The sequence below is a fragment of the Cheilinus undulatus genome, linkage group 19, assembly GCF_018320785.1.
Source record: "Cheilinus undulatus linkage group 19, ASM1832078v1, whole genome shotgun sequence".
Lineage (NCBI taxonomy): Eukaryota > Metazoa > Chordata > Actinopteri > Labriformes > Labridae > Cheilinus > Cheilinus undulatus.
Genome location: NC_054883.1, coordinates 34,133 through 47,500, shown reverse-complemented (window position 1 = coordinate 47,500; position 13,368 = coordinate 34,133). Strand labels below are relative to the sequence as shown.

The window sequence follows — 13,368 nt, the reverse complement described above, 5'->3', positions numbered from 1 at the left end:
GCTGTGTTGCCTTTGAGTTTATTTTTGGCTGTGTATGAAGTGTGTGTCTGTGCCGTGTTAAGCAGAGCTGAGCTGTTGTTGTGTGGGCAGTAAAGATCCATTAAACCCCGCCCAGTTTTTAGAGGCACTTCCAGTGATTGGTTAGGTTTTGAGAGTGGGGAGAAAAGGCGGGAAAGTTGTGTGTGAGGGAGAGAGGGAGACAGAGGGGGCATGACGTGGCTCATGCAGCCATGTTGTTAACAAAGCGGATATGAACCGCCATTTTTCAGAGAGTATGATGTAAATGTTAGTCATGAACACACGCATTAATGTGTGTGTGATCAGAGTGATTGTTTGGGTCTTTTTAAGTGGGCTTTTGTGAGATTCCTGCCATGATCTAAATGTGTGGATCAGATTAGATTGGATTAAATAAGACAGAACTTTATTAATGCCTTGGGAAGACTCCTTCAGGGAAATGAATACTCCTGTAGCGTTGAATAGTAGTAAAGAGGTAAAAGAAAGAATACAGGATATAAAAATAAAGAAAATAAAAACAACTCGCATATAAAAAATAAATAATAATAATAACAATAAAAAATAAATAATAGTTTTAATAATATTTTTAACCTAGTAGTAGTAAAAACTCAGACACTAATGCTATGCACTGCTGCACATGGTGCCAGATACTCTGCTTGACAAACCCATGCTCCATGTTTTTTTGTGGTTCGTGGCATTTGTGTCAGGTCCCCCTTACGTGTCTGTGGCAGAGCACCTCCCTGTCCATCGGTTGGAGCTGTGGTGCCCCGATGGCGTAAGTACATCATACTTTGTTGTCATGACAGTTGGAGTTGGATGTTTTCTTTTGTGTCGGATACACCAATGAAGTGAAATGTCTGCTGTGTTTGAATGTTTTTCAGGTGCACCTCAGCGACACAGATGGGACCCCTGTCCTGGTGCAGCTGCTGTGGGACGCTGCCCTCCAGCAGCTGGCACCACGTCCACCCATGCCAACGGTGGCTCCCCGGACATCGCCGCGTGCCACGGTGTCTCCCAGGCTAGTTGTGACGGGACACGTCCCCGTGCCATGTCACAGCGACCCCTGGGAGTGGACTGTGGTTGGAAAGGAGGGCAAGGTAATGTGTTATTCTGAATGATTGTCTAGAAGTTTGTGCAAAGCCTGCATGGACAATTTTACTAAAACAATGTTTATTTTTTGTTTTGAAGGCTGAAACACCTGCTGTGCTTCAGTCTGTCATCCCGCCCAACCCTGAGTGGTTCAGCGGTGACATGTTGGATGCTATGGAGAAGGCTTGTCCTTCTTCTGGCTCTGACTGCACCGCTGATCCACCAGCTGGCCAGGTTAAGTTCACACAAGTCATATGTCTAAATAGTTGAGAACACAAGTGGTAGACAGCTGTTATGAAGGTTTGTTTTTCTTCCTCTAGGCTTCCCCTGTGAAGCGTCGGCCGCGAGGTGTTGCCACCAAGCACAGAGGAGGAAAGCGGCAGGTGTGTTTTTTCTTTTTTTGTTGTTTTTTTTGAAGAGCGACTGATGTGGTGTGGTTGATAAGAGTTGCATTGTTTTAATTTTTTTGTGTGTGTGTGTGTGTTTTTCTGTTCTTTATAGGTGGCGGCAACACCTTCACCTGCCCAGGTGACCGGGTCTGCCTCCAGGCCCGGTCCAGTCCAGCAGCAGGTATGTCTCTGTTTTTTTTTTGTTATTTAGATTTTTATTAAGAACAGAGCCAAAACATCCCACATCACAACTTTGCAAAGACTTCCTGTTCCTTTTTTCCCCCCAGAAAAACCAAACTAAAAAAAAACAAAACAAAACAAAAAAAAAAAACAAAACCAACTGGGGCAAAAAGGATGTATGCAGCACAATATTACTATTATTAATAATAACAATAACATTAACAATAGTAATTAAAAAAATAATAATAATAACAATAAATAAAATAAAAAAAAAACAGGTGTAAGTCCTCAGCCCTTGGAACATTTTCACAAAACGCATACCAAATAAATATACATATATACATATATATATATATACATATATATATATATATATATATATACACATACACATACCTACAGCCACACCTACACATACATACACCCATACATATACATACTTGCATACATACATATAAAATAATAATAAACAAGAAGTTAAATAAATAAATAATATAATAATAATATTAATAACAATAGTAATAATAGTAAAACCAAAACAAGATAAAAAAGTAAAATAATGCACACTTAGATTAAATTAAATCATTCGTTTTTTAAACAAATGTTTTGGCCTCCGACAACTATGTACACTTGAGTAGCTTAACAAAAAATTAGAGGGGAGAGTGACATAAATTCCATCGTTTATGATCAGTTAAAGTAGGATTCAATGTAAAGTTATACCTAGTCCAAGGAGTCCAACAGCTTACAAACTTCTCTTGTTCGAGTCTAAGCCTGAAAGTGAGTCTCTCCATTATGAAAATATCATGAATCACGTCAAACCAATTCTAACTGTTGGTACGACTACTGACATCCATTTTCTCGTGAGAGCTTTTTTACTTGCTAATATTAAAATATTAAACAGATATTTATTTGAAAAACCATTAATAGTCTCAGGTCTTAGGCCCAGGTACAGAGTGACAAAATTATAAGGAATTTTTACTTTAAATACTTTTTCCACAATACTTTTGATTTAGGTATGTCTCTGTTTAAACACAATATGTGACTTATGGTGACAATGGCCTTTCCTCTCCTGGTTTGTTATGCAGTTAAACTTCAGTTTTGATTTGTGTCAGGCGGAGGCAGCAGCCCAGGAGTCCGTGGTCCCGGAGGTCGTCGTGGAGGAGGTCACTGCAACGTGCCCTGACGTGCCCGAGGGAACCCAGAGGCCACAGAAGATCAGCAACAATTTTTTTCCAAATGTTTTTGTTGCTGATGTTTGTTTCGATTCTGACAGTAATGATGTAGCAGCAAAGGTTGAGGGTAGCAGAGGTGTCAGGCTAGTGAAGGTTGTGCGCAGGTCATTTCACCAGGGGAGCAAGCGGTTTGTGTTTGGAGGACTGCAGTGTATGGCTATAGCTTTGGTCAGCTTAGCCAAACACACACTGAGCAGTGTTTTTTCCTGGGAGAGGTGTGAGCTGGATCGCGTGTTGGTTTTAGGCGATGAGTTGTACGCTAGTTTGCGAGACCTGAACGTCTTTAACCATGTGACAAATCTGCTGTCTGTTCCAGATTTGCCACAGCAGTTAGTGGTAGATGATCAGGTAGTTAGGTTTGGTTTTGGTGACACCATGTTAGGCGATGTCGGCGTGACTGAGGGTGAACACATCAACAGTGGTGTGGTCATCAGTTTGCGAAACGGGCTGGAGAGGATCTTCAGTCAGTACAGCACATGTCTTCTGACAATGTGTGGAAACACTTCTGCCATCATCGGTGGGGATGGACGGTTGGCTGTGGTCGACAGTCACTCGCGCAGTAACGTTGGCTTGTTACATTGTAACGGTACCGGCGTGGTTCTGCATTCTGCATGCCTGGATGACCTGCACCACTGCATCTGTCGTTTGGCTGACAGACTCAGTTCAGGGGAGAGGCTCTTTGAAATGTGCGGCATCACTGTCGGTGTGGGTGCAAGTCCAGTGCTGTCTGGTGTTTCTGTGGAGAGTATTGTGACAGAGGTGACTACTGCTCCAGCACCAGAGTCTGAGGTTGTGCCTGAGCATTGTGTGAGTTTAGATGCCAGTCCAGCACTGTCAGGCATTTCTGTGCAGTCTTATGCCAGTGTGGTGAGCAGTGGCCCAGTGGCAGGACCAAGTCTCACTGATGGCAAGAAGTGTAGCATTTCTTCTGGCACTTGTATGTCAAAGAAATCAAAGCGATTCGATATTAGTGAGGCAAATTCAGATGTAGAGTTTGTTAATGCTGTTAGAAATGCAGAGCTGGTCTTCCATCCTCTCAGTGTAGATGTTTGTAAGGCTTTGTGTAGTAGTTTTAATGTTGAGTTTGTGAAGGTCGGTGGACCGTTGTCCACGCGTGTTGGATTGTTAGGGGTTCCTTGTAGAAATGAGAGGATCGTGGCCCATGGTAACTGCTTCTTCAGAGCCATCTCTCAGGCTGTGAGTGGTTCACAGAAGCACCATCGTAAGATCAGGCTTGCTGTTTGTAAAGAGCTGGAGAGGAATGCAGATAAGTATCGCAGCATCATTAGGAGTGAGTACATTCAGCAGTCCAGGATGAGAAATGTGAACACTTGGGCCACAGAGGTGGAAATTCAGGTCACAGCAGATTTATTAGGCGTTAGCGCATGTACGTTTTACGATGGTCGTTGGTTGAAGTACAGCTGTAGCACTAAGTGTTTGTCAGCAGAGTGTATTTATTTAGAGAATATCTTAGGAAAGCATTTTGAGAACGTTGTTTGTGTTTATGAGCCTGGACTGCAGACCTGTTATGGTTATTGTAAAGTGAGTGAAGTGTCAGGTTACAGCTTTAGGGCTAGATGTACTGATGTTGTGGGTATAGATCGCGAGGAAACAGCAGTAAGATGCAGTGATGACATTGAAGTCTCAGATAGAGGTGTAGATGCAGAGGTTGTAGAGGGTGCTAAGAAAGTTGAGACAGGTAGACAGTCTGTAAAATCAAAGTATCTTAGGCATAAGAAGTGGACACAGGAGAAAATGAATAAGTTGCTTAGGGAGAGATGTCAGTTGAGGATAGCCTTGAGCAGTGGGAGAGGGTTAAAGCGATGAGTGAAGGTAAATATAGAGATAGCCTTGAGCACCAGGAGAGGGTTAAAGCGATGAGTGAAGGTAAATATAGAGATAGCCTTGAGCACCAGGAGAGGGTTAAAGCGATGAGTGAAGGTAAATATAGAGATAGCCTTGAGCACCAGGAGAGGGTTAAAGCGTTTAGTGATAGTAAATATGAAGAAAACATCAAGCACAGGGAGGAAAAAAAAAGCCAGAAGCATGGTAAAATATAGAGACAGTGTTCAGCATAGGGAGAAAGTTAAAGAGAGGAGTATGGTAAAATATAGAGACAGTGTTCAGCATAGGGAGAAAGTTAAAGAGAGGAGTATGGTAAAATATAGAGACAGTGTTCAGCATAGGGAGAAAGTTAAAGAGAGGAGTATGGTAAAATATAGAGACAGTGTTCAGCATAGGGAGAAAGTTAAAGAGAGGAGTAGAAAAGTAAGAAAAAGAAAGCATGATAGTGTAGAGCACAAGCAGCGAGTTATTGGTCGAGTAAGGTTGAGCAGGGAACAGAAGGTAGAGCAGTCAAAAGATTTTGGTTTTGTCATGAATGAGTTTTTAGAAAAGGTCAGAGATGGACCAGATTTTGTTTGCTGTGTTTGTCATTGGTTGCTGTTTAAATATCTGGTGCTCAGTTGTGAGAGGGAAGCTTATAGCAGAACCGTAGTAACAGCTGGTCTTGCACAAAGGTGCATTAGTGAGCGTTTTTTGCATCGTTGTAATGAGGAATGCGTTGTGCCCTGTCAGTTGGCACTATCTAGAGGTCAGCTTTGGATTTGTTACACGTGTCATGCTAAGATTAGTAAAGGTGGGATGCCAGCTAAATGCTGGATCAATAACCTGGAGCTGGATCCCATTCCACCTGAACTGGGATGTTTGACCAGCTTAGAGCAGCATTTAATAGCATTACATATCCTGTTTATAAAAATGTTGGCACTGCCAAAAGGTGGGCAGAATGGAGTACATGGACCGGTAACATGTGTTCCAGCCGACATTGTGCAGTCAACTCGTGTGTTGCCCCGGTCTAGTATGGAGGGGTCGTTGGTACAGGTCGAGTTGAAGCGTAAACTGACGTATAAAGGGCACTACGAGTATCAGTTTGTCGATACTTTGTGTGTAAGACAGGCGCTAGAGTATTTAAAGAGGACAAATGCCCTTTATGTAGATATTGACTTTAATGAGGATTGGGTGAATGAGTTTTGTAGGCTAGAAGATGAAGAAAGGGAAGAGGCAGAGTCTAGTGAGGAGGAAGCTGTTGTAGAGCAGGTTGTTGGACAGGAAGAGGTTAGTGCTCGGGGAGCTGATTAGCCGAAGGTAAAGGCTAAATTTGTAGAGGATGTAGAGGAATCATCAGACATAATACAAGATGAAATGTTACATGACAGACAACAGCACTGCATGTTTCAGGACACCTGTCTTATGCCTGTTGATACTGGTCAGGAAGCATTAGATCAGTATTTTGAGGATATTGCGCCTGCAGAGGGAAATTGCCCAGTGAAGATGCTTTCTGACCGGATGAATGAGGCTAAATGTTTCCCAGTTTTGTTTCCTCGGGGTGACAAGACGTTTCACGACAGCTGGTCCTCTCACCTGACGCTGATGCGTTATTTTAACAATAGGATTATGCATGCAGATGGTCGTTTTGCATGTAATAATAATAATAATAATAATAATAATAACTTTATTTGTATAGCACTTTTAAAAACATGGGTTTACAAAGTGCTTTGACAAGTGCAGAAGCAAGTACAAAAACAAAGCAACAACCCAGACAAAAGACAGAAACAGAACGTGACATCTAGACAGATAATAATTCATCTACATCGATAAAGAGCGACAATATAGAACCAAACCTAGATGACCTGTGATGCCATGCAAACTAAGACATCACAAACGTCAATCAGAGTGCAGTCATGAACTGCACAGCTAAGACATCATGAACATCAGGATGCAGGCAAGACACAGACATCAGTACCATAAAATGATAGGAACCCAGGCAAAGCAGGAACCCAGCTACACAGGCTGAGACCAAGAGGACCAAAATTAAAGACATAAGAAATTAAAAGAGAAACAGTAAAATGTAAATAAGAGGGCAAAACAGATATTAAAACAGGGTGAAACAAGCTCTAAAACTGTAAAAGCAGTAAAATTGATAAGTATTATAACAGAGGTAAACATAAGGGGAAGCAGTAAAGGAGAGATTAAGAGGAAATTAAACTAGAATATGTAAGAATCTGTGAGAAGATAAAAATTATAAAAATTTGAAAAACAATGAGTTTTAAGAAGTGATTTAAAAGATGTCAATGATTCTGCATGCCTTATCTCCTCGGGCAGGTCGTTCCAAAGTCGAGGCGCTCTGATGGAGAAGGCCCTGTCACCCTTAGATTTGAGTCTCGACTTTGGAACGACCAGGAGGTTCCCACCCGAGGATCTGAGGCTGCGGGCTGGGACATAGGGGAATAAAAGTTCTGTAATATATTCTGGAGCCAGACCCTTCAGTGCTTTAAAAGTAACAAGTAAAATCTTAAAATCAGTTCTAAAAGTAATGGGTAGCCAGTGTAAAGATGCTAAAATCGGGGTGATGTGATGTCGTCTGTTAAAACCAGTTAGAAGCCTAGCTGCTGCATTTTGAACCAGTTGAAGGCGAGAGAGGGATTTTTGGCAGAGACCTGACAGGAGAGAGTTGCAATAGTCCAGATGGGAAAAAATGAGAGCGTGGATTACCTTTTCCAAATCTGTCTGGTGGAGAATTGATTTTATTTTGGCAATTGTGCGTAAATGAAAAAAGCATGGCTGTATAACTTTATTGATGTGTGTTGTGAAGGTGAGGTTGGAGTCAAATTCTACTCCTAGATTTCGAGCTGTTGATTTAATGTTTGTGGACAAAGGACCAAGGCTGTTTGTGATTGTATTGGGAGAGTTTGGAATATTGAAAAGAATGATTTCGGATTTGGAATTATTGAGTTGTAGAAAGTTTTGTGCCATCCAGCAGTTAATATCATTTAGACAGTCAATGACAGCAGCTAGGCTTCTAGGACCCTCAGGTCTCAGGGGCAGGTCTATCTGTGTGTCGTCTGCGTAGCAGTGAAAGGAGACTTTATAATTCTTAATGATTTGACCGAGGGGCAGCATATAAATAGAAAATAAAATGTGGCCTAAAACTGAACCTTGCGGTACACCACAGGTAAGGATAGAGGTAGAGGAGGAGTGGTTACCTATGGTGACTGCAAAGGTTCGCTCTAAAAGATAAGAATAAAACCAGCTAAGTGCAGAGTCCCTGATGCCCACCCAGTCTCTAAGACTTTCTATTAAAATAATGTGATCAATGGTATCAAAAGCTGCACTGAGATCTAAAAGAATTAAAATGGCTCCCTCCCCTCTATCTGCTGCTAAAAACAAATCATTGGTGACCTTGAGGAGGGCCGTCTCAGTGCTGTGACCTGCTCTAAAACCAGACTGGAATTTCTCAAAGAGGTTGTTGTGAGACATAAAAGATAAAAGCTGTGTAGAAACCACTTTCTCTAAAACTTTGGATAAAAATGGAAGTTTAGAAATAGGTCTAAATTTATTAAAATCAGAAGGGTCAAGGTTGGGTTTCTTTAAAAGAGGTTGGACCACAGCGTGTTTAAAAACAGAGGGAACTACGCCTTCTGTCAGGGAACTATTAATTATTGATAAAATACTGGGCCCAACCGTGCTAAAAACCTCTTTGAGAAATTTGGTGGGGATAAAATCAAGACTGCACGTAGCTGTTTTCATGTGGGATAAAATTTCACCTAAAAAGGACAGGGTTACGGGCTCAAAGCTACTAAAATAATTAGAAATGTCCCTACTTGTAAGTAAAATCTGGGCTGGGGGTCTAATGTTGTCCCTGATGTCCTTGACTTTGTTATTAAAAGACACTAAAAACTTCTCGCAAGTCTCGTTAGAAGCATCAGTAAAGTGGGAAGGGGAGGGGGTGGTGATGGACTCTAAAACCTTAAATAAAACTCGAGGGTTAGAATGATTTACTAAAATTAAATTAGAATAAAATGCTGCCCTTGCATCTTTAACTGCCTGTAGATGTAGAGTATGTAGAGTATATCTTTTTTGCACAGTATATGTCATAGCTAGATCAGGTGGTGTCTAGTGTTTCTGTGGCGTTGCGTAAAGGCACAGTAGGACAGAGGTCTCTGAGGATCATACAGTGTATGTTGAAGGATGAGGAGGCTTTAAAGCAGTTGTTAGAGTTTGATGATGGCTTTAAGTTCCTGAGACCAATTAGGGGGCCTCGGCGTTTTGGCAGTCTGTCCAGAAGGAAGTGATGGCTTGCCTCGTCAGTTAGGAATTCCAACGTGGTTTTGTTCGTTTTATGAAGTTTACGTGAGTTCATGCAGGACACGGAAGTCACACGCCTAGCCGTTATCAGCTGGCAGGCTGATGCTTGAATCACTATTCCCAACCTCACTCAACCAATCACAGCGCGTGTTTAGCAATAAGGTGGTGTATTTAAATCACGTCTCCACTCTCACTTATCCCTGCTACTCTTATGCTACCCCGTCGCTGCTGTCTGAAATATCGAACGCTGCGCCTGGATCAACGCTGTGCTCTTGCTTGAAATTCCAGCTATCTTTTCAAACGACAGATAAGTGTACCTTCACACTGCGTTGGCTGTTACCTGTCACATCTCTGACCAGGAGTAAAGCACGTTCTTCAGGTGAGGATTAATTCATCCAGGCACGTGATAAATGAAGCGGTCCTCGTGTCCACGCTGGGATCTCCGTTTTACACGCTAAAGACTGCTAAATGCTGAATACTGTGAGAGCTTCGTGCCTGATACATCTGAAGTCCAGCCGGCTGTTACCAGAAACTTCAATAACTTGATTAAACTCCGCTGATGTCCGCTGAATAATCCCGGCCGCACGCGGAAACGTGGCACTCCGCTCTGCACGCAGGTTCGTCTTTTAGCCTTACATCCTCAAAGGAAATTGGCACTAATGCTTTGATATTTTCCAAGGTATAACACTATTTCCTCTGTCTCTGTTTAGATGAGCCGGCTGTTTCTACTGGCATCTGGCTCGCTTCCTGTTGACATCATGCCCCAATGGACCCTGGGATCTGGAGTCCAGTCTAACCAGGGGGTCTCTGCTTTTAGCTGCTGCTGCACTATCCTTGGTAACTATTTCAGTTGTTCTTCACTCTAGAAAATGAGTATAAAGACTAAAGAAAAGCAAATGATATAATGATGATGAAATCAAATGATAAATCATTAATATTCAATCCAGGCAGTGCCAGGATTAAATCTTTGGATAGGCCAGTCAGTTCTGGACTGGTCTGTTGATTTAAATCTTAAACTGCCCCCCTTTCTTATAGAAAGTCCTATAGCCTACTATTGAGAAATTCCTGGAGATGTTGAATCATTTAACCTATGATAGAGACAGCGCGCTTATGTGAGTGCAAGTAAGCAGGTAGTTTTGTAACCTATATATTTCATTTTTCTGCTAAGCTAAAGGCATAACTAAAATTGTCAGATAACCGTTCTCTGACTTCTCTGTTAGAAAATTCTGCTTTTTGATGAATAAGGGACTAGGAGAAAAGGGTGGTCTTAAAACCTTAGGTGTGGAGATGTTTTGAGGTATAAAAAATTAAAATCTACTATAAATACATTTAAATTAAAATTAATAGAATAAATAAGTAAATAAATAGTAATAAATGTATTTGAAATAAATAGAATTAAAATAATTCCAGCATGACTGATGTTGAATGTTAAAAGACCAAACAATGACAATGAGAGCAGAATCATATGAATGTTATTATATCATCAAGCTAAATGGTAAATGCTGAATTATCCCTGCATGTATATCGTGTCAACCACCATTTTCAGTGTGCTGTAGCTACCAGTGTCCAGACAAGTAAAACCAGTATTCCTTAACCCGATTCATGTATTCAAGCTCTAAAATCCCATCAGCCTACTAAACCTGATCATACACCCGCTGGTGATCAGGTTTATCTGTATTTATCAGATCATTAAAGATAATTGGGATCAGCAGTAATGATGTGATCATGGCAAACGAGTATAATTCCCAAAGAACGGTACCATGAAGGCTGCAAGCTGAATGAGATGGTGCTTTACTGATCGTTAGTCAAAGTTAAAAGTAAATTATCATGACAGATCCGTAGAATTCATAAGAATGAGGTCTCATTAGATTCAGGTTAAAGAGAAAGCGAGGACATTCACAGAGTAGAACCGGGTTAAATGTGAGTCTGTTGGTCAAAAACACTAAAACTGCCTGGTGCGCTGACAAGGCTAACTAAAATAAGAGTGGAGACGGGATCTCCTTGGTTCTGGTCTTTGACACAACCATGCTGACTGGCACCTACACAAAGTCTGGGGAGTGTGGGATTGACTGATCTGGTTGGTTGAGATTTTGCATAGCGGTGGTTTTATGCCTGTAGCTGTATCCAAACATCATCATCGGGTAAATGGAGTGATGGTGAGGAGTGGCCTGATTTAATATTCAAAGACGAGTGACACTCACTCAGCCCCGACATTTATCCATAAGGAGCTGGGACTAGCTCTAAAGCTAATAGGAGATAAACTAAAACAAAGCATTTTGGGAAATAAAGACTGGGCTAGAAAACCAGCGGATGGAAGATGGACTGAGGTCGATCACGGTGGGTGAAGACGAAATGGAGAATGGGAACTAATGAAAAATCCAAAACTATTCTAACCTCACTCTAACTGTTATTCCAGAGTCAGTCCCCTCTAATAATCTTCAGAGATGCTGATCATATGATAGAAATGCTGTGGCTAATGGGCACCGCTATTTCTGAAGGAAGAAGGTAACGACTGAGATGGTGCTCCAGGGTGTGGGCCGCGGGAGGCCTTGTACTTTATAAACCCATTGATATAATTTTGCAAAATAAAATCAAGTTTAAATTATCTTAAGATACTCTAACATGTCAGATGCTTCTTTAAAGTCACTTAAGTTACAAACAAGCAAGTATAATTAACTCACATGTCCCATTTGAATATTGTCCAGAATGGGCTCATGGTTTAACTGGTGCTGAACTAACTGGTGACACCCTGGGGCATTAAACCTTGCCTAACCCTACCCTTGCCGCATTAATCACTACTAGGAAAGAGTTTTATTGTTAAACTACATTTTAAAGATACATTTCAGAGTATATGTGACTGGCAGATGCCTGTCTAAGTATAGCAGGTATTCAGGTCCATTTGAGATGCTTAGATCCAGCAGCATGTAGCCCGTACGGGAACCCCTCCATCCGTCTCCTGTTCAATGGTGTTAAAAAGGAGTTCCCAGACAGCAAGGATAAGCGCCTTCCATTTACTTTATCGTTAGTTCACAAGCTGGTGTCTCACTTAAGACAGGGTGTTTTGGGGCATATGGAGATCTTTTACTGAAACCGTTTTCCTCACAGCTTTTACAGATTTCTTAGGTGTGGTGAATACACATCCAACTCCGAACGCTTTCCCCTTTGCACGACTTCACTGTTTCTGATATTTCTGTAGCTCATATTCTTACTCAGTTTATCTTATCATTCTAAAAAAGATAAAGATCATAAAGGTTCAACTATCGTCATCTCAGAAGCTAACACTCTCTTCTGTCCCCTATCATCCATGACCTGGTGCCTGCAATGCTGTCAGAATCTGCAAAACCAGACGAGCCCTTATTCATGACCAACAAAAGAAAAGTCATGTCAAGATCCTGGTTCACCTCACGACTCCGTGTCCTCTGCCAAAGATGTGGTCTCCCTCCTCAACTCCACACCCCACACTCTTTCTGCATTGGAGCAGCTACCACCGCTGCAGAACTGGTTCCTGCTTCTACTTTGAAAATTCTGGGACGCTGGTCTCATCAACTTATGGGTGTAAAGGAGATCATTATGGCTAAAAAAAGCAATGAGCAAAAAAGTCATGATTTGACACGTTGAATGCACTAAAATCCTTGAATCAGGAGAGGTTGGCTGGGTTTGCTCAGTAGTTTCACCAAGAACCTTAGGATGCACACCTGCATCTTAGTCACAAAGGGTCTACAGCATGCCTGCTGTATCACAGTTTTATTTACATTTCACTTAACTCTAGTATGACCCGGTTAGGACGCATGCTTGCATCATAATTTCTTTCTGGGTCTACAGCATGCTGCTGTAACACATAGGAGTTTTATTCATATCACCTAGCTCTAGTATGATCTGTTTAGGATGCATGCTTGCGTCATAATTGGTTTTGGGGGTCAACAGCATGCTGCTGTATCACATAGAAGTCTTATTTATGTAGTACTTAGTTCTGCCCACTCACCAGTAAGTGTTGATTTTTACCACAGACAATGTATACAAAGGTAGGTGTCTCAATTAAGAGGACAAGAGGCTGGTAACTTCAAATTAAGTTTACATTTATTTACAGTTATAAAGTATAAAAGGAAGCCCAACTGGACCAATATGATTAGAGGCAGTCAGACAATAAAAATAAGCACAGCTACCACAGGAATGTGCTAAATTACTTCTACAATCTCATTTGATGCAATAGTAAAAAACTTAGATCTTAATAGTAGATGTTCTTTAATACTTCACACTGTCCCAAAACAAGACCAGACTTGCACGGCAAAATTGGATAAATCACTACAATTAACAAACAG

General features: G+C 41.4%; 1 pseudogene; it reads left to right on the top strand.

Annotated features, from left to right (window-relative positions):
• The window catches only part of LOC121527216, a 9,971-nt pseudogene extending 841 nt beyond the window's left edge, over positions 1 to 9,130 (top strand).
• The last annotated feature ends 4,238 nt before the right edge of the window (positions 9,131 to 13,368 follow it).